This window comes from Podarcis muralis, chromosome 16, assembly GCF_964188315.1.
Source record: "Podarcis muralis chromosome 16, rPodMur119.hap1.1, whole genome shotgun sequence".
Taxonomy (NCBI): Eukaryota; Metazoa; Chordata; class Lepidosauria; order Squamata; family Lacertidae; genus Podarcis; species Podarcis muralis.
This window is the reverse complement of record NC_135670.1, coordinates 36261895-36281166: the sequence shown is the minus strand read 5'-3', so window position 1 is coordinate 36281166 and position 19272 is coordinate 36261895. Positions and strand designations below refer to the sequence as shown.

At 46.5% G+C, this 19272-nt stretch overlaps 1 protein-coding gene across 2 annotated transcripts in view; it reads left to right on the top strand.

Annotated features, from left to right (window-relative positions):
• Positions 1-19272, top strand: part of LOC114586989 (transmembrane protein 132C) — a 262927-nt gene that overhangs the window by 71092 nt on the left and 172563 nt on the right. The window lies entirely within an intron of this gene.

The window sequence follows — 19272 nt, the reverse complement described above, 5'->3', positions numbered from 1 at the left end:
TCAGCTGTTCCTCAAAAGACTTTGTTTCCAGACCCTTGATCATCTTGGTTGCCCTCCTCTGCACACGTTCCAGCTTGCCAGCATCCTTATTAAATTGTGGTGCCCAGAATTGGACACAGTATTCCAGGTGTGGTCTGACCAAGGCAGAATACAGTGCCCTTAACAAACTACAGCTCCCAAAATTCTTTGGGGAAAGTCATGTCTGTTTAAAGTGAAATGACAGAGCTTTAAATGTATGGTGTGGATGTGACCACAATCCTATTGCTAGTTCAGTCAGCTTTCATAGATGGTGTGGGGCATCAGCTTGATCATTGCCTCAGGCAAAAAAATGTCTTGGATAGGCCCTGCTTACTGAAGGTAAGAAGATCAGGGCCTGGATGGGAGACAACCTGGGGACAATTGAGCTCCATGGTGTGAATATAGCAACAGCAATGGTTGTTGTTGTTTAGTCGTTTAGTCGTGTCCGACTCTTCATGACCCCATGAACCAGAGCACGCCAGGCACTCCTGTCTTCCACTGCCTCCCGCAGTTTGGTCAGACTCATGTTTGTAGCTTCGAGAACACTGTCCAACCATCTTGTCCTCTGTCGTCCCCTTCTCCTTGTGCCCTCCATCTTTCCCAACATCAGGGTCTTTTCCAGGGAGTCTTCTCTTCTCATGAGGTGGCCAAAGTATTGGAGCCTCAGCTTCATGATCTGTCCAGCAATGGTAACAACAACAAAAACCTGAGTTTTGGGCAACTCCCTGTTACTGAGCACTTAAAGTAGCAATTTGCCCTATTCTGCCGATCTTGCTGCCGTGAGCTGGCCTTGAATATGTCTCCACTCCTGTCTTAACAGTCTGCATTAACCTAGCCTGGCTTCTTGAGGCTGCAAAATGTGATTTTCAAGAGGAGTGTATTAAGGAAAATGCTGGGAACAAAGCAGCAGGGTATTTATCCAGCTCTTCCATCCTTAATGGGCTAATGCAATGTTTGCTTTTTCTGTGCCCTGTTAGGGGGGGGAAAGACAGTAAAAAATAAATAGGAATAAATAAATAAAAAGCTTGTGTCAAAACATTAGGGCTAATCAAGAGAACTGTTGAGGAGGCACTGTTAGAGATGTTGGTAGCTCCCTCTTGTTCAGAATGCTCTTATTTATTTATTTGCTAAAAAAAGCCTAGTGGAGTACGGTATGTAAGAATACAGAGGAGTGGGGAAGAGATGAATTGGTTTTAAGCAGGGAAAGTACCAGAGGCAGTCATGGCTAGGCCACCTGGCAACACCCATCACAGCCTTGCAAGGGCCCTTCCTAAGCAACGACAGGTGTGAGAAAATGAAGCAGTTATTCCTTTTGGCAATAGCCTCCTGGCAGGGGTGCCACTGCCATTTACCTGTGGATGGAAGGGCACAGTGAGGGCAGGCTCAGGGCTGGGTGGGCATATCAGTGGAAGCACCCCCATCATTCTACCTGGACACTGAGGTCCAGTGCTGAGGACCTTCTGGTGGTTCCCTCACTGCGAGAAGCCAAGTTACAGGTAACCAGGCAGAGGGCCTTCTCAGTAGTGGCACCTGCCCTGTGGAACACCCTCCCACCAGATGTCAAAGAGAACAACAACTACCAGACTTTTAAAAGACATCTGAAGGCAGCCCTGTTTAGGGAAGCTCTTAATGTTTGATGCATTACTGTATTTTAATATTTTGTTGGAAGCCACCCAGAGTGGCTGGGGAAGCCCAGCCAGATGGGTGGGGTATTAATAATAATAATAATAATAATAATAATAATAATAATAATAATAATAATATCAGCTCTGCTGGTGCCAACATGCCTGCAAAGAAGCACCCCTGCCTCTGGGCAATTGTGCAGATTAGGCCCAAAGGGAGATGGGTAAGCAAAGGGGAAATAGAGCTTTGGAAGCAAGTTAGCTTGGCAACCCACACTCTCCCCAAAAACCCTCCCCTTTCCCCTGACAGGTGGACTTGAACCTGATTGACAGGTGGACTTGAACTGCATAGAATGGTCCTGCTGAAATCAGGTCTTGCAGTTATCTTCTTTACCTGCCCTGCACCTGATGCCATATGGCACCAGGTGCAGGGTAGCCGAGCAGGGCTTGGGGAAAATGACATCTCAGGCCCATTCAGGTTCCCCATGCCTAGTCTATACTAACTGGCAGCAGTTGACCAGGATTTTCACAATACCTGGATATACTGGGGGTTTAACCTGGCACTGTCATGCAGGCGAGCTTTTGCCCTGTAGGTGTTGCTAAACCACAACTCCCATTGACACCAGCAAATGTAGGCAATGAGCAGGGATAAAAGGAGTTATAGTTCAGCAACATCTGGAGGACCAACATCTGACCTACATGCAAAAACAATACACTGTCCCTGAAAGAGGAGTTCCATAGTCAAGACACCACCAAAAAGTTTCTGTATGTGGCATCCAGTAGCCAGCCCCCTTGTCTCAGTTGTGGGAGGGGGGTGTCAGGAGCTTGTCCTACACTCGAGTAGGACCCTGGCAGAGACACATACCCTACTGGCATGTTCCCTCCCTCCTCGTTGATCATTCAGGAGCTTCAAAAGCTTTCTTCTGCCCGAACATCTCAGCGACCGATGCCAACAGAAATCGGCACACTTAGGGATCCGCAGAGTCTTCGCAGCTTGCATAACAGACCTCAGCAACTCATCATTTTGGCTAATCTACTTTATTTACATATAAACACACACGGAGCACTGCAACATGGCTCCCTCTCTCTCTAGCATCAGATAGCAAAGAGAAAAGAACAAAGGACAATAGTCCCACTTCACGGAACACAGTAACACAAACATCCTGTCTCCGTCACTTCCCACTCTGTGGAGTCAAAACATACACCGTCATGTGAAAGACAAAAATCCCATGACTGCAATCACGGAGTAGGAATTCTAACAGGGGGCACCCCCATGCATTTCCCTGATGATTATCTGAATGTCCAGGCAGGTTTGTATTTACATTATAAATAATCATGATGTTGGTGGTAGTTCAGACTCAGAATTCTTGAGCTATATCTATCAGCTTCTCAAATTGGCTAGAATAACAAAACCTTTGGATTGGCCAAGGCCTCATAGAAATAATAGAAGCTTGACCTTTTGCCCTTGACTAGTCAACAGAGCAGTACTTTCACCCCACTGTATAACCTCTTTTTTATATAAAAAACTAATCAGCAAAATGCCACACACATTTAAAATGTGACCTTGCATTTCTGAAGCATATGTGTTTAAATCTGAAACTTTAGTCCTTTAAAAAAAAGGGGGGGGACCCAACCTCTTTGAACTTTCCTTTATTTGCTCTGTTCCACAGATGTGGTTAAATTGTTCCATTCTCTTCTCCTCCATTACACAAACTCTGAGCCAGATCTCAATCCAAGCCTGGAAACATATTGGTTTAATCTTGATATTGATTAAGCGAGGGTTGGGTGTTTGGGTTTTTTCTTTCTTTTTAGAAAAGTGTTTCAAGATGCTTACATAGGCAATGTCAGAAATGGCTAGAAAATAATGTGGGAAAGTAAGTATGTGTGTGTTTGTGTGTGTGTGTGTGTGTGTGTGTGTGTGTTAAGGATCTGAGCACTTTTTTAAAAAAAAAGGTTAGATGGTTGAATTTTAAGCAGCCTTACCAATTAGTTCACCAGTGTGAGACCTGGCATGGTCAGGTTTCTGTGGCTTAAAGACAGCCTTGGTGTTGCCACAGAAGGGCCTGTTGGGAGTCTTGTCCCCTGCCTGCAGATTTCTGGACCATTTTCAGCTTTCAGCTTTGCAAAGCAAGCCTCTAGCCCAAGGATAGCCAACATTTTGCTCTCTGTATGTTTTGAACTCCAGTTCCCATCAGCCCTGGCCAGCATGGCCAGTGGCCAGGAATGATGGGAGTTGTAGGTTATAAGATCTGGAGGGCATAATAATAATAATAATAATAATAATAATATTAATAATAATAATAATAATAATAATAATAATAATAATAATAATAATAATATTTTATTTATACCCCGCCCTTCCCAGCCAAGGCCGGGCTCAGGGCGGCTAACAAGCAGTAATAAAAACAAATTGAATGAATACAACTTACAAACAAGATTAAAATACAACAATTAAAATATTGAAACATTAAAATATTAAAATGCAGCCTTATCACAGGAGGAGAAAGGAAAAAGAAAGAGGGGGAGGGAATCAAATTGGCTCCAAGCCAAAGGCCAGGCGGAACAACTCTGTCTTACAGGCCCTGCGGAAAGAAATCAGATCCTGCAGGGCCCTGGTCTCATGAGACAGAGCGTTCCACCAGGCTGGAGCCAGAGTTGAAAAGGCCCTGGCTCTGGTTGAAGCCAATCTAACTTCCTTAGGGCCTGGGACCACTAGGGTGTTGTTATTTATGGACCTTGAGGCTCTCCGTGGGGCATACCAGGAGAGGCGGTCCCGTAGGTACGAGGGTCCTAGGCTGTGAAGGGCTTTAAAGGTCAAAAGCAGCACCTTAAATCTGACCCTGTGCTTCACTGGGAGCCAGTGCAGCTTGAAAAGCACTTGGTGAATATACAAGGTATTTTATTTGAGGAAATAAGAGGACCCATGTTAGAACGCTTGACTAAATTGCTCAATGAGAAGCGAACAGGAAGTTTTTTTTTACATTGAGTCAGACCATTGGTCCACCTAGTCCAGTATTGTCTACCACTGAGCTGCTTGGGCTTGCCAATCATAAAGTCAGCAGTTTGAATCCCTGTGACGGGGTGAGCTCCCCTTGCTTTGTCTTAGCTACTGCCAACCTAGCGGTTTGAAAGCATACCAGTGTGAGTAGATAAATAGGTACCACTGCGGTGGGAAGGTAAACGGCATTTCCGTGCGCTCTGGCTTCTGTCACGGTGTCCTGTTGTGCCAGAAGCAGTTTAATCATGCTGGCCACATGACATGGAAAGCTGTCTGCAGACAAACACTGGCTCCCTCAGCCTGAACGTGGAATTTGACCCCATAATCAAATTGGACTGGACTTAACCATCCAGGGGTCGTTTACCTTTACTTTTGCCTTTACTCTGACTGGCAGTGGCTTTCAGACAGGAGCTCTTTGAAGTTCTTCCTGGAGACACCAGAGACTGAGCCAGTGGAGGTTGGTGCCCATTGGGACTGGCAGGTCAGAAGGCTGATCAACAGACGGTGGAGCCAGAGTCAATAATAGACAGAACCAACTGCTTCTGGTTGGCCTCTTCGCTGATGAGTTCTGTAAAGGCAACAGTGAGATGAAAGAGGAGGAGAATAAAGTAATCTGAGAGCTAGTGCCACAGGCAGACAGGCTAATGGACCAGCCTCCACTGGTTTGAATCTGGGACCTTTTTGCATGCTAGGCAGATGTTCTACCACAGATGCCCTGCCACTGAGCTGTGGTCCAGTCCTGGCTACCATTGTTCTGGCCATGAAATACAAAGGCTTGCAGATTGTAACAATCTAGAGCAGGCAAACACAAACAAGCACACCTGCAGTAGTGTGTTCCAGGACAGCCAGAACCAGTATGATCAAAGCAAAACCACTGTCATTGATGAAAACCACAGATGAATGGTTTTTCAGAAATTCACATACTCTGATTGGCGTAAATATCCAAGAAGAGATGCTGGAACAGAATTCTCTGCTGTTTGAATTCTGTTGTGTTGATGGTTTGTGTGTTTGAATGTTCATGCCTGTGATTTCCTGGGGATTTGAGGCTTGTTTGGGATAAATTTTGATATGGAAACCTGAACAGTTAGATGGGGTGGGATTGGGGGGGGGGGGCATAAAAATTGCAAGGGACACTCAAGCAGCTCCCCCTGGTGGCCCATTGTCCAAGTGCAGAAAGTTCCTGGCTCTGAGGGGAGTCGACTGCTTACTGGCCAGCATTAAAATCACAAGAGTGAGGCTTCAACAGCAATTGCAACTATTGGCAAATATGAGGGAGCATGTAGACAAGCTATATTCACCCACAGCACATGGACAAGAAGATCCAGTAATGGAGTTCAGTAGCTTAAGTAAAAGTAGGTAAAGGTGAAAGATCCCTTGACAGTTACGTCCAGTCAAAGGCAACTATGGGGTTGCGGCACTCATCTCGCTTTCAGGCCAAGGGAGCTGGCATTTGTCCACAGACAACTTTCTAGGTCATGTGGCCAGCATGACTAAGGCACAATGAGACATGGTGACGGAAACCAGAGGGCAAGGAAATGCTGTTTACCTTCCCGCCATAGTGGTACCTATTTATCTACTTGCACTGGCGTGCTTTTGAACTGCTAGGTTGGCAGGAGTTGGGACAGAGCAACAGGAGCTCACTTCATCATGGGGATTCAAACCGCCGACCTTCCGATCAGGAAGCCCAAGAGGCTCAGTGGTTTAAACCACAGTGCCAACCGTAACCTAGTAGCTTAAGTGGGAGTAAGTTGGCACTTCCTCCAAATGAGAACAATTGATTGCAGTGATGAGGAAGCCTATGGCTCTCTTGACCTTGTTGGACCCCAACTTCCATCAGCTTCAGCCAGCATGACTAAAGAAGAGCCATACTGGATCTAACCAAAGGTCCATCTAGTCCAGCACCCATTTCTCATAGAGGACAACCAGATGTCTCAATGGGAAGCCAGCCAGGCAAAAGCACTCAAGGAGGGCACAGCACAGGGCCATATAGGGGTATGGCTTGGGGATAAGGAGCAGAAGAGGCCTGAAAGGCTGCATTCAGTCCCTGGGTTTTTTGGTTTCCCACATCTGGTTTACACCGATTTGACTGTGGCTTTGTAGAGCTCCAGACAGGGATATTTATGTCAGTCTACCTGGTGGACACGGGTGGCGTTGTGGATTAAACCACAGAGCCTAGGACTTGCCTCAGAAGTTGGCGGTTCAAATCCCCATGATGGGGTGAGCTCCTGTTGCTCGGTCCCAGCTCCTGTCCACCTAGCAGTTCGAAAGCATGTCAAAGTGCAAGTAGATAAATAGGTACCAGTCCGGTGGGAAGGTAAACGGCGTTTCCGTGCACTGCTCTGGTTCACCAGAAGTGGCTTAGTCATGCTGGCCACATGACCCAGAAGCTGTACGCCGGCTCCCTCGGCCAATAAAGCGAGATGAGCACCGCAACCCCAGAGTCGGCCACGACTGGACCTAATGGTCAGGGGTCCCTTTACCTTTACCTTTACCTGGCGATGCCAGAGATTGAAACAGGGATCTTCTGCACACAAAACATGCTCTCATGGAAGATAAGACTATTAATGGCTACTAGCTACAATGGCTATGCTTTGCCACCACAGTGGGTGGTCGTGATGCTTCTGAATACCAGCTGCTGGAAACCACAGGAGGAGAGAGTTCTTGTGCTTGAGTCCTGCTTTCAGGCTTCCCATAGGCATCTGGTTGAACCAATTTGAGAACAGGATAACGGCCTTGATGAGCCACAGGCCTGATCCTGCAGGCTCATCCTATGTTATTATGCCCTGTCACTGAGCTGTATCTCTCTGGAGGGAGAAGATCCAGGATAGAAGTCTAGATGACTTCAAAGGGCTTTCATGAACCATCAAGGCACCCTGCAAGCACTGTGTGTGGCAGTTCCTTTCGCAGTCTCCCAAATGGTTAAAAAAAGCAAGCTGAAAGATTTCCCGAGCCAGTGTTTCCCTTTACCTGCATTGCTGCAGCCACAGTAAATGGGAACAGACGCTTTAGCTCTGAGCATCTCTGCTTTCAATTCAGCCTGAGCAGGCATGGTATGAAATGAGATCACCGTTGGCGGGAACAATGGGAGGGGAGAAACATTCTACAAAGGATCATGTTTGAAAACACAAAATAAATGACTACCTTCTGTTCAGTAATCTGAAAAAGAATATCTTGGGATTTTTTATTTTTATTTTGCTAAGTTCCAAGAAAGAAAATGAGGTCGTTCCACATCTAAGGCCATTGTTTGCAATTGTGCTTAGGTTTCGCCCAGATCTGATGGTCTTGGTATTCCAGATCGAGCCCCCTGTGATGATGGCTGTGATGTGAAGTTCCATGACTCTGGCAGTAGTGCTTGGTGCCCACTGAGGCTTCTGGGGGCAGAATTCAGGGAGCCCCGATAACAGGTGGAGCTGGAGCCAATGACAAGCAGAGCCAACTTGTAACAGATTTTCCCCCATCCTCCTTCTCCTTGCTGAGTTCTACAAGAGCAAGACTAAGGAGGAGGAGGAAGCTGTCACCCCCAGGACTGGCTGTAAGTACAGAGGCAGACAGATGGGGACTTGGTGAGGGCAAACTGAGGTTGACCACTTGCCCTAACAAACCAGCCTCCACTGTAGTAGGACTCTTCAATCTGACAACCTCTTTTAAAACACACAAGCAGATCAGTGGGTGGAGCCAAGATGTGGATCTTAAGAGGTGTGGAAAGGCCATAGCTCAGTGGTAGAACATCTGTTCTGCATGCAGAAGACCTCTGGTTCAATCCCTGGTATCTCCAGGTGGGGCTGGGTATATCCCCTGCCTGAAAACCTGGAAAGCCACTGCCAGTCAGTGTAGATCAGGGGTGGCCAACTCCCAAGAGACTGCGATCTACTCACAGTGTTAAAAACTGACAGTGATCTACCCCTTTTTGGGGGTTCAGGTCAAAGTTGTTGAGTTTTTCTTAGGAAGGAAAGCCCTGTTTTTTGGGCTGCAGGGCAAAAATGTCAAGCTTTTTTAGGGGAGCCAAAGTTGTTGAGCTTCTTTGGGGAGCCGGTGATCTGGTGATCAACCTGTGATCTACTGGTAGATCACAATCTACCTGTTGGACGTGCCTGGTGTAGATGATATGGAGCTAGATGACCCAAGGGTCTGACTTGGTATATGGAAGCTTCCTATGTATGTCCTTGTGTGTTGCAAAATTGGAAGTGCAAAATTGGAAGGCTAACTCCATTCCCATCCTCATAATAGTTCAGAACAATGAAATAAGGTCAGCTTTGCTTAAAAATGAGGACCAAGTGAAATTTCCCCCATTCCTTCTAGGGAAGGATCTCTGTCCCCTTGGTCACTTCAGTGGCCCCTTAATTTTCCCTCTCCAGTTTTGCAGTATTGTTTTTGAGGTGGAGCAATTAGACTAGCGCGAAGTATTTAAGATGTGGCCACACCATCAATTTGTACCAAGGAATTATGATTCTAGCAAAGAGGTTAGGGGGCAGATGCAAGAAGCCCCTTGACTTGACCTGTCGTGAGGGTCAACAGTGCACCAAGTGCTAGAAAAGCAACTTATTTCATTCAGCTGCATGTTAGTAATTCCCATATCTGATAGACCCAGATAGATGATTATTTTTAAGCATTGGACAGGATGCAAAACAACCTTCAGCCTTTCCTTTCTTAGGCTGTGATGAAGTGCAATGTTAGCAGCAGAGGAGGGGAAAACAGTTCTGAAGAATCTATCCTCTGCCCCCCCCCCCCCGGTAACCTGGTTTTAATTATTCCCTTTTTATGAGCTCAGTTCCAAAGTCAGACATCAATCGGGAGGCCCCCTCTTCTGAAGTTTTCCTGTTCTGCTGGGTGCTTGGAAGAAAGAAGGCGGGCAGGGGGAGAAATGACTCTTCTGTATGTTAATCAGGAGCTGGTAATGGAAACCAGCCCAGAGATGTTGACTTAGTCTGGTTCTTTGCCAAGAGAAAGGTGAAAGTTCAGGCATCAGCTCAGGTTGCCAAGGCTCATTCTGAGGGGTGGAACAGGGGTGGCAGAGTCTGGGCGGTGGGGGGGATGCCTGTTAATAGTTTCTCATTAAGAGCTGCTGCGTAATGTTTCAACTGCAATTCTTTTGGGTTCCAAAAGAATTCTTTTGGGTTTCAACTACAAAACATTTTGTTGTTGTTGTTTAAATGTGATACCAAAGAGAATGACAGGTTTACCAGTAAATAAAAGGACTGCAATTAATAATTGGCAGACAGGGAGGCACAAACGACCATTCAATAGCATCCCACATACTTGGCCCTGTGGGTGCAACTTGTGGCTTTGATGCTCAGCCACAAACATGGTGCCACAGGGAGTTGGCCACAGTCTGGGGCACACGGGCCACTGCTGCAGATTTTACTCCAGGGTAAATGGATTCTTTCCCACCTGTTATCACTACAGTCTAGAATCTGAATGGTCTTTGCTCCTGGAAACTCCCTGCTTAGATATTTTATGCCTCAAGAGTGTTTTGTTAGTGGGGGAAGCTCTGTTTTCATGGCTACTAATTTTAAGGCAGTGTTTGCATCGGGCAAAACGGTGCCATTGTGGCAAACCACTGAGCCACAGAGGTTTAGTGCAGTAGTGTGGTGTCCTGGAGGAGGGGAGTGGTCAAAGATCCAATACTATTTCAGTAGCAGGGTCTGGTTTCCAGCTTCCTAGAGCTGCTCAATGAATATGAATCAGGAGGTGTTTAGCCATTGTATGCTCCCAAGCTAAGCATTTAGGAATACTGAAAACACACATTATGTGCAACTTCTGTTAGGTACAATGAAACTTCATGAAAAACACAACTTGAGTCACTCAGCAAGAAGATACTAAAAAGGTAAAGGGACCCTTGACCATTAGGTCCAGTCGCGGACAACTCTGGGGTTGCAGCACTCCTCTCGCTTTACTGGCCAAGGGAGCCAGCATACAGCTTCCGAGTCCTGTGGCCAGCATGATTAAGCCGCTTCTGGCGAACCAGAGCAGCACACGGAAATGCCGTTTACCTTCCTGCTAGAGTGGTACCTATTTATCTACTTGCACTTTGATGAGCAGTTCAAAAGAAGATACTAGAACGCTCCAAACCACTTGCCGATATATGTGCAGAGAAAATAGAAGCTCTACCTGAAAGTCAACAAATGGAGATCTGTATTGATTGTTGAAATGCATCCCTAATTATCATTATTGTATAACTAGAAGATTATTGTATAATCTTAGAAAGTTGTATATTCTTAGAAGGGGTGTGGCAGGGCATTCTGGCTTATGTGACACTCAAAGGGGATGAGGAAAAAATGTGAAGGAGAAGGTCTATCATTGGCTAGCCCAAACTGCTGAATAGGACCGCTATCTTAAAGGCAGGGTGAATTCCACTTGGCGGGGATGAACAGCAGGCAGTGTGTTGGCTTCCATGCTCTTGTTGTTGTCTTTCCAGAGGTTGACTTTTCTGCAAAGCAGGATGTTGGATTTAGGGTGCATCCTTTGTTCTCAAAAAGGATGGTGTTCCTATTTAGGAGATCTGAGTTTTTATACGGCTAGATTTGCCTAGTCCAGGGATCAGCAAACCTTTTCAGCAGGGGGCCAGTCCACTGCCCCTCAGACCTTGTGGGGGGCCGAACTATATTTTGAAGGGGAAAAAATTAAACAAATTCCTATGCCCCACAAATAACCCAGAGATACATTTTCAATAAAAGCACACATTCTACTCATGTAAAAACACACTGATTCCCGGACCGTCTGTGGGCTGGATTTAGAAGGCGACTGGGCTGGATCCAGCCCCCAGGCCTTAGTTTGCCTACCCATGGCCTAGTAGTCAGTCCCCTTAAGTTAGCTGCAGCTCTGAAACAGTAGCCTTATCATGACACCCACAACTCTAAGTTAGTAGCTGCAGTACCTCCTTCTGGCCAGCAGCATTGGTGACACCCAAGTGCAGTGGACAGTGCAACAGCAGCAGCAGCTGCCTCTTGTGACCAGCTACAAAAATGCCACAGAAAAGGAGGGCACAAAAGCCTGGTTTTCAATTCTCTGCCTGGAGATCCTTAGAGACGTGGAGCTTTTTGCTGGAAGCACCTTCAAGTATAGCCGGTGTTGGTCTTTCCATGATGGCAATGGCAGGGTCATGGTCCTTGCTTCTGATTAAAATGGGTTCTATTTTTATACTGCCTCTGAGCTATTAATTCAGCAGAGCAATCCATTAATGGTGGTGGCCCTAATTGAAAGGGGGAGAAAAATTCATTGCCATTAAGGAAAGAAAGGAGGGGGGGAATGACATCGGATCCAGGATTTGCCTTCCCCGTCTCTCCTTCCCCCTCTTTAATTAGCTGGCCTAACACAAAGAAACAATGCATTAAAGGAGCAGCCTGACAGGGGAAACATCAGAACAATGCAGTCCTAATTAGGAAACGTCTGCATTATTCCTCTCCCCCACCCACCCCTATATCATAAAGGCATGACCTATTTTATTTGTATTAACTTGATGGAGCATATAAAGTAGCAGGAGACATAAACAGCAGTGGTGCTGAGCATCACTCTGACGGAGCTTCCCCTGCCCTCAACCTGCAGGTCTCCTTAATCACAGGTGACAAGCTATTGTCCTACAACCATGCAAGGCTGATGCTCAGAGGGATACATTTTCCTTCTGGTGGATCTCTCATTGATTCTGGAGCAGTGGTGGCTGATGATTGTTGGAACTGATAGGGTGGACGGTAGGAAGGCCAGCTGGAGGTGGAGTCAGTGAGAAGCAGAGCCAAATAATTCCACTTTCATCTCCACCCTCCTCCCTTCTGAGTTCTACAAGGACAACATGGAGACTAAGGAGGAGGAAGAAGCTGACAGCTAGAGCTATCCCTAGGAGTGATTGTAGGTAAGAAGGCAGGCAAGTGGGGGCTAGCTGAGAGCAGACTAAGGTTGGTGGGGCAATATGTCATGTACGCTGATGGACCAGCCTCCACTGCCTTTATATTTGCAATAAGTCCTGGGGGTGGCAGTGGCTCTCAGCTTTGTTATTGTCACCCTTGTAGAACTTACCAATAGTTGGCCTTGTCTGCCACTGGCTCTAGTGCCGCCTACTGTGGACCCCCTGCCTTCCACCCCACCAGTCCCAATGTGCACCAGCCTCCACTGGGTTTTCCTTGGTATAAAGTGGCTTCTTATGTGCGTAAGCCCACTTTTAAGAGAGGAGTTTGGTGGAAGAGAAGCAGAAGCAGATGAGTCTAAGGGTGGCTGACATCTGTGCCACTGGCCACAGCAATCAGAAAGTGAAGGGTCTGCCTCTCAGTGTCAGGATATGTGCTTTGCATGCAGAAGGTCCTAGGTTCAATTCTTGACATCACCAGTTAAAAGGCATATGAGGTTGAAAGGCTGGGAAAGAGCTTTGCTAATGCAATGGATAAGTTAGTATTGGTCTAGGTGGACTAATGGCTCTAGTCCTTTTAACGGAGATGCCAGGGATTGGACCTGGGGTCTTCTAAAGACAAAGTATGTCAGTGGCACAGGTGCCTGTTTGCCTTGAGCCCCTCAACTCCTGTTTCCCTCCCATGCTTCAATAAGAGAAACGTCTGGTCTACCAATGAGCTATGATTCTTCCCATAGGTAGTCCCCCCCCCCCCCCAGGGATAGTGAATCTGTAGCCTCCCAGATGCTGTTGGAGCCCAACTATCATCATCGTTATGGGAATTGGAGTGCAGCAACATCTAGAGCAGTAGTCTTCAACCTTTTCAGACCTGGAACCCACTTTTAAACCAAACATGTAATTGGAGACCCATTTCTTAACCCGTTACCATATATTTGCATTGTGTTAGTGCTGCTTTTTCAATCCACCTTGAATCAGGTCATGACCCACTAGTGGAGACCAGTGATCGAGAGGGTCACAGAGCTTCTCAGTTCAAACTCTGGGGTCCCTTAGAGCAATCTACTCGTTCAATGTGATTCTGTTGTTCAGATGCATGAGATCATATCGCAGTGAAGCTTCAGCCATACCAATGTGGACTCTCAAAAGAATTATGAAGGAGATGTGGAAGTTTAAGGGTTGAGAGTGGAGGGTTGTTTCCTGTTCATTCTTCTTAAATGCCCTTTAATGTCTAATGGTGGTAGGAGGTTGGACTGACCACTACCATCTTAGAAAAATATCATGGATTGATTTAACGTTCCATGACAGGGCGCTGACTCTGATTTATGTATTGCAAGGAGACTTTGGCCTTTTACTCCGAATAGCCTTTTTATTATTATTATTAACTCTGGATATACTCGTGCCCTTTCATCCCACTGGCCTGTCTTTCTCTTCACCTCCTGGCTAATTCTCACAAATGATGTTCAAGCTGGCTGTAGACCTTGTGGGATTCTTGTGATTGAAACCTGTGAACCTCTCCTATCCTGCCGGTCGATGACCTTACAGAAGCTGCCTCCTGATGGAGGAAGCTGTAAAGGTTGGTGAAGGTTATGTTGAAAACAAACAAATAAATAAAGCACATTGACTCTTACAGGGCTGACATGACCACTTCTGATCTTGGTGAAGTTAACAGACACATTGAAATGTGTTAAGGTAGATGGGAAGTTTGAGGCATCTGATTTAGGTTCTTCACACATATACACACACCTATTCTGGATTAGACTGTCCAGGGTCTGTCCTTTTTTGAAATGGATCTGTATTTGATAGGACTGAGCAAAAATGTCCTCCCTACTCTTATGCCACAAAAGGTATGTGTGCGTGTGTCTGTTTGCAGGGATTTCAAGGGTGCAGGAAGACACTTCACAGTGTTCACATACACTCCCCAGTCTCCTCACTGCTGCTGTATGCATAATCATGAATGTCACACTACATCCCTGATATACAGTGATTCATCTCTGTAATGTATGAAATCTGATTCCGTCTTTGTCAGATGAGACCTCTTATTTCTGCTGGTACAAGTGCCCATGGAATCCTGGGCAAGATCTGGGGAAATTCAGCCTGGAGCAAAGGTTAGCCAGTGGCAGGAAGCATGAAGCAAATAGCACAGCACTAGTTCAAGGTAGCTGGTCAAATTTGGGCATTTCAGGACCCAGGAGAGCTCTGCAAAACAGGAGTTTTTCTGACAAACTGCAAAACTCAGCTGAGTCCTTATATCTATATAAGATGATGAGTACCCAAACTTTACCCTTCTACTGAGGTTGTGTAGAAGTTAAAGGTACCATTTGAATGCCCTCACTTATTTTGCTATCTCCAACAGGACAGTTAACTTAATGATGATGATGATTTCTCCTTGGGGAGAGCATTCCACAAGCAGGGAGCTACTGTGGAAAAGGCCCATTCTTGTGTTGCCACCCTCCAAATCCCTCATGGAGGAGGCATGTCAGATGATGATTGCAGAGTCTGGGTCTGTTCATATGGAGAGAGGTGGTCCTTAAGGTACTGCGGTCTTGAGCTGCTTAAAGCTTTATAGGTCAAAACCAGCACTTTGAATTGGGCCAGGAAACTAATCGGCAGCCAGTGTGGTCGGGCCAGAATTGGCATTATATGCTCAAACCGTCTTGCCCTGGTGAGCCGTTGAATTCTGCACCAGCTGAAGTTTCTGAACTGTCTTCAGAGGCAGCCCCATATTTAAAACATTGTAGTAATCTAACCAAGGGGTTACCAGAGCATAGACAACGAATGTTAGGCTATCCCTGTCTAGAGAGGGGTGCACCTGGGCCACCAGCCAAAACTGGTCGAAGTCACTCTGTGCCACTGCGGCCACCTGAGCCTTAAGCAGCAGTAATGGGTCCAGAAGTACCCCCAAAATGTGTACCCATTCCTTCAGAGGGAGTGTAACCCCATCAGGAGCAGGCAACTTCCCATCTGTCTGGTTTAGGAAACTTGGATCAATGTCTTAGCTAAAGCCTGGCCATGTTCATTATACTCTGCCTTGATTTGCCTGTTTGCAGCCTATAGATCTATGCTGGGAGACTATACTGGATTCACCAATAAACCATGACCTCCAGTCATGGTAACAGTTTGATTTCTAAGTCCTTGGGGGAGATTAGGACACTACTACTGAAAAAAAGCTCCTCTCACCAGAATTGTCACAAGGTTGGGTTACAATGACACCTTTCAAATTCATTGGAAACATTGAGTGGCCTTCAATGCTACTCCTACTCAGGGCCGACTTATTGAAAGTAATGGGCACAACTAACTTAGCTCAATTAATTTTATCAGGTCTACCGTGAGTAGGAATTAACTGGCTTCTACCCATTGGAACTTGCAAGTGGACTACATTTCAGAATGCCGTCATATCTCTGTAGGCACATTTAATCCCACCTTCCCACACACCCCAACAAAACTATTTTGGTCACTGCATTTGGGTTACCTTTGTGTAGAGCTTATTTCAGCACAAAGGGCTCATGTGGCTTTGTCCACAGATTTCCAGCATTTGATCTGTGTCAGTAAAGGCTCCCGAAACATCGATGGATGGCGGAGCATCCCTGCAGGGGAGGGTGAAAATAGAAAATCCCCTTTATTACAGGGGTTGCAATTTTCGCTTCACGGCAGCGGGCCGGTAATAAGCACCCAACCAAGATATTAGAGTCTAGCCCAGAGGAATTTAATAAAAAGGTCTTCAGGATGCTTAGACTTCGTGGCTCTGTCTGGGCCCTGCTTGATATCTCATCCGTGACCTCTGTGCAATCAGGGTTAAGTAAGGATCATGCTGTGCCTAAGCCTTTAAATGAAAAGGTCTGATTAACTGTCAAGAATATCTACTGTCAGGAACCTTTGGCTTTTTATGTGCCTGCCCTGTGTGGTAAACCACTACAACTTCAGCATCCTCAGGCTGGACATTGGGCCTCTGACAAAGGGAGAGCTATAGAATCCTTTGTGTTTCCATTGGAACCTGATGGCTAGAACTTTGGATTTTTAAATTGGAGGTGGACATGGATTGTTTTGAATCCTATCCTTAGGGGTGTGTTGTTGTTGCTTTTTGTGAGGGTGGTGGTGTCATGGAGGTGCTGGGTTCAGGATTCAAATTCCTGAGGATGCAGGCTTTACCATTCAGTTTCTTTTAAATAAAAAAAGAATCATAGTCCTTATGTCTATGACGAAATGCTAGAAATTGTGTGGGCATTGTTTACTCAAATCCCAGAAGCCAAGAGAGGTTGCTGATTAAGGTGTCCAATGGTTGCTGGGGACGGGTGTGTAAATTTCAGCACACACACCCAGCTCCCCATGTCTAGCAAAATCAAAATATATATTCTATTCTTGTTTGATTGCTATTATTATTTCCTATTGCATTTTCTGGCTCTTAATGGCAGTTTGCTCATTTGGAAGGAACAAATCCTGCCACCTATCTCTCCAACATGAATTAAATATGAAGGTCCATCACCTTAAATTAACATTCTGGAGTTGTGGCACTCATTGCTATTTTCCTATCCCTGCCTCATCAGAAGAAAGTATCTCCCTTTATTGCTTTTCACTTGCTAGCATCCCACCTAGTTCCGTGCTTGTACAAAGGCAGGCGGGTGCTGGTGCGTTTGTGTTGCAATGCCTTGGTAGAATATTGATGAATCTGGCTGTCTTTTCAATGGCGGCGGAACTGAGAATTTGCAACCTGTAAATCATCAAATTAAGTTTTAGCGGGTTATTAAACAGCTAAAATCTTCTCTTTAAAAAAGAAAGAATGCAAAAAATGAGCAAAACTAAACCTGAGATGTCAAGATCCATATCTGAGCCATGACTCAGTGGTAGAACATCTGCTTTGCAGATTTTTTTGCAGGTTCAATCCCTGGCATCTCCAGGTAGAGCTGGGGAAAACTCTCTTCCGGGAACTCTGGAGAGCCAAGATGGACCAATGAAATGACAGCTTCCTATGTTCTGTCACTGCCATCACTGTGGTGTGCTAGGAAGGTGAGAAGGAGGGATGAGTTGGCAGCAAGACTGGCAAGGTTTAAACACACCAGCAGGAGTGCCGCATTTGCCTTGCCGGTGTGTTTGCACTATGCTGCCCTTTGCTTCTTCCTCTCTTCCTCTGGTCTGTCACTGTGACAATGGGGATGGGGGGGGCAGGGGAGCAGTGCCACCCTGCCCCAACCAGTACAAGTGAGATCCTTTCAGCTCTCTGGGCCTCTGCAAGCTCCCAGCATGGCTAGTCTCTAATAGCAACCAGGCGACAGTCTCTACCTTGTGTTGACCTCCCTCTAGACACAAGGCTGCATAGGGTACACAGGGGTGGGACAGTAAATAATCTTGAAGAGGAAAGCTGCCTGCACTCGTTCTACCAACTGGGTAAACCCTGGCAGCCAGACTGGAATACCATAGAGCAATTGAGCTATAATTTTGGCGTTGAAGACCTTATGGGCAGAAGGGATATGTGATGTTTGTATGTGATGCCAATAAAAGGTATGATGATGATGATAATAGCAACCATGCTCCAAGATGCAAGACTATGATACAGTGGTGCCTCGCAAGACGAACGCCTCGCAAAACGAAAAACTCGCAAGACGAAAGAGTTTTCTGTTTTTGAGTCATTCCGCAAGACGAATTTCCCTATGGGCTTGCTTCGCAATAAGAAAGCCCATAGGGAAATCTCCGGGGACCTCTTTTAAATGCTGGTGGTGGGGAGCAAAGCCTTTCGCCCCCCTCCGGCCTTCAGAAGAGGTTCAGGAAGGCCGGCGGGGGCCGAAAGGCTTTGCTCCCCACCGCCAGCATTTTAAAAGCGGTCCGGGATAGCAGGGAATTGCGCTGCCCTTTCCCACTATCCCGGACCGCTTTTAAAATGCTGGCCGTCGGGAGCAAAGACTTTCGCCCACCGCCGGCCTTCAGAAGAGGTCCTGGACCTCTTCTGAAGGCCAGCGGGGGGCAAAAGTCTTTGCTCCCCCCCGCCTGCCTTCCTGGGACAGCGGAGACTTCTCCGCTGTCCCGGGGCAAAATGCTGGCGGTCGGCAGCAAAGCCCTCCTGTCCCCGGAGCTTGCGGGGCGGGAGGTGGGGAGAAGGGCTTTTCTTCCCACTGCCAGCCTTCAGAACAGCCTTCTGAAGGCTGGCGGTGGGAAGAAAACCCCTTGTCCCCCCCCCCAGCCTTCAGAAGAGGTCGGGGGACAGACTGTCCCCGGACCTGGTCTGAAGGCGGTTTCCATAGGAATGCATTCCATAGGAATGCATTGATTGAATTTCGTCTTGCGAGGCACCACTGTAAATCCAGTTTATTTCAGCTCAATAATAATTTGCCTGATGGTAGATTTGGGTCATAATAAAAGATTCAGGACAGACAACAGAAAGAGCCTTCACACGGGGCATAGCTAAACTGTGGAATTTGATCCTACTCAGTGTAGTAATGGCCACCAACTTGAATGGTTTTAAAAGGGGATTAGACTAATTTATGGAGCGGGAGGTTATTAATGGCTATCAGCACGATGGCTATGTTTTACCTATGCTACTGGGGGCAGCATGTTTCTGAATACCATTTGGTGGTGATCACAAGGGGGGAGAATGCTGTTATGTTCAGGTCTTGCTTGCAGGCTTCCCAGAGGCATCTGGTTAGCTGCTGTGAAAACAGGATGCCGAGCTAGATGGACCTTTGATCTGATCCAGCAGGGCTCTTCTCATGTTCAGACAAAGGAAAGTTATTTATCACATAGGGCATTTTTAATCAAATCCGCTGCCACGAGATATAATGATAACCCCTGGCTTAGATAGTTGAAATGGGAGATTG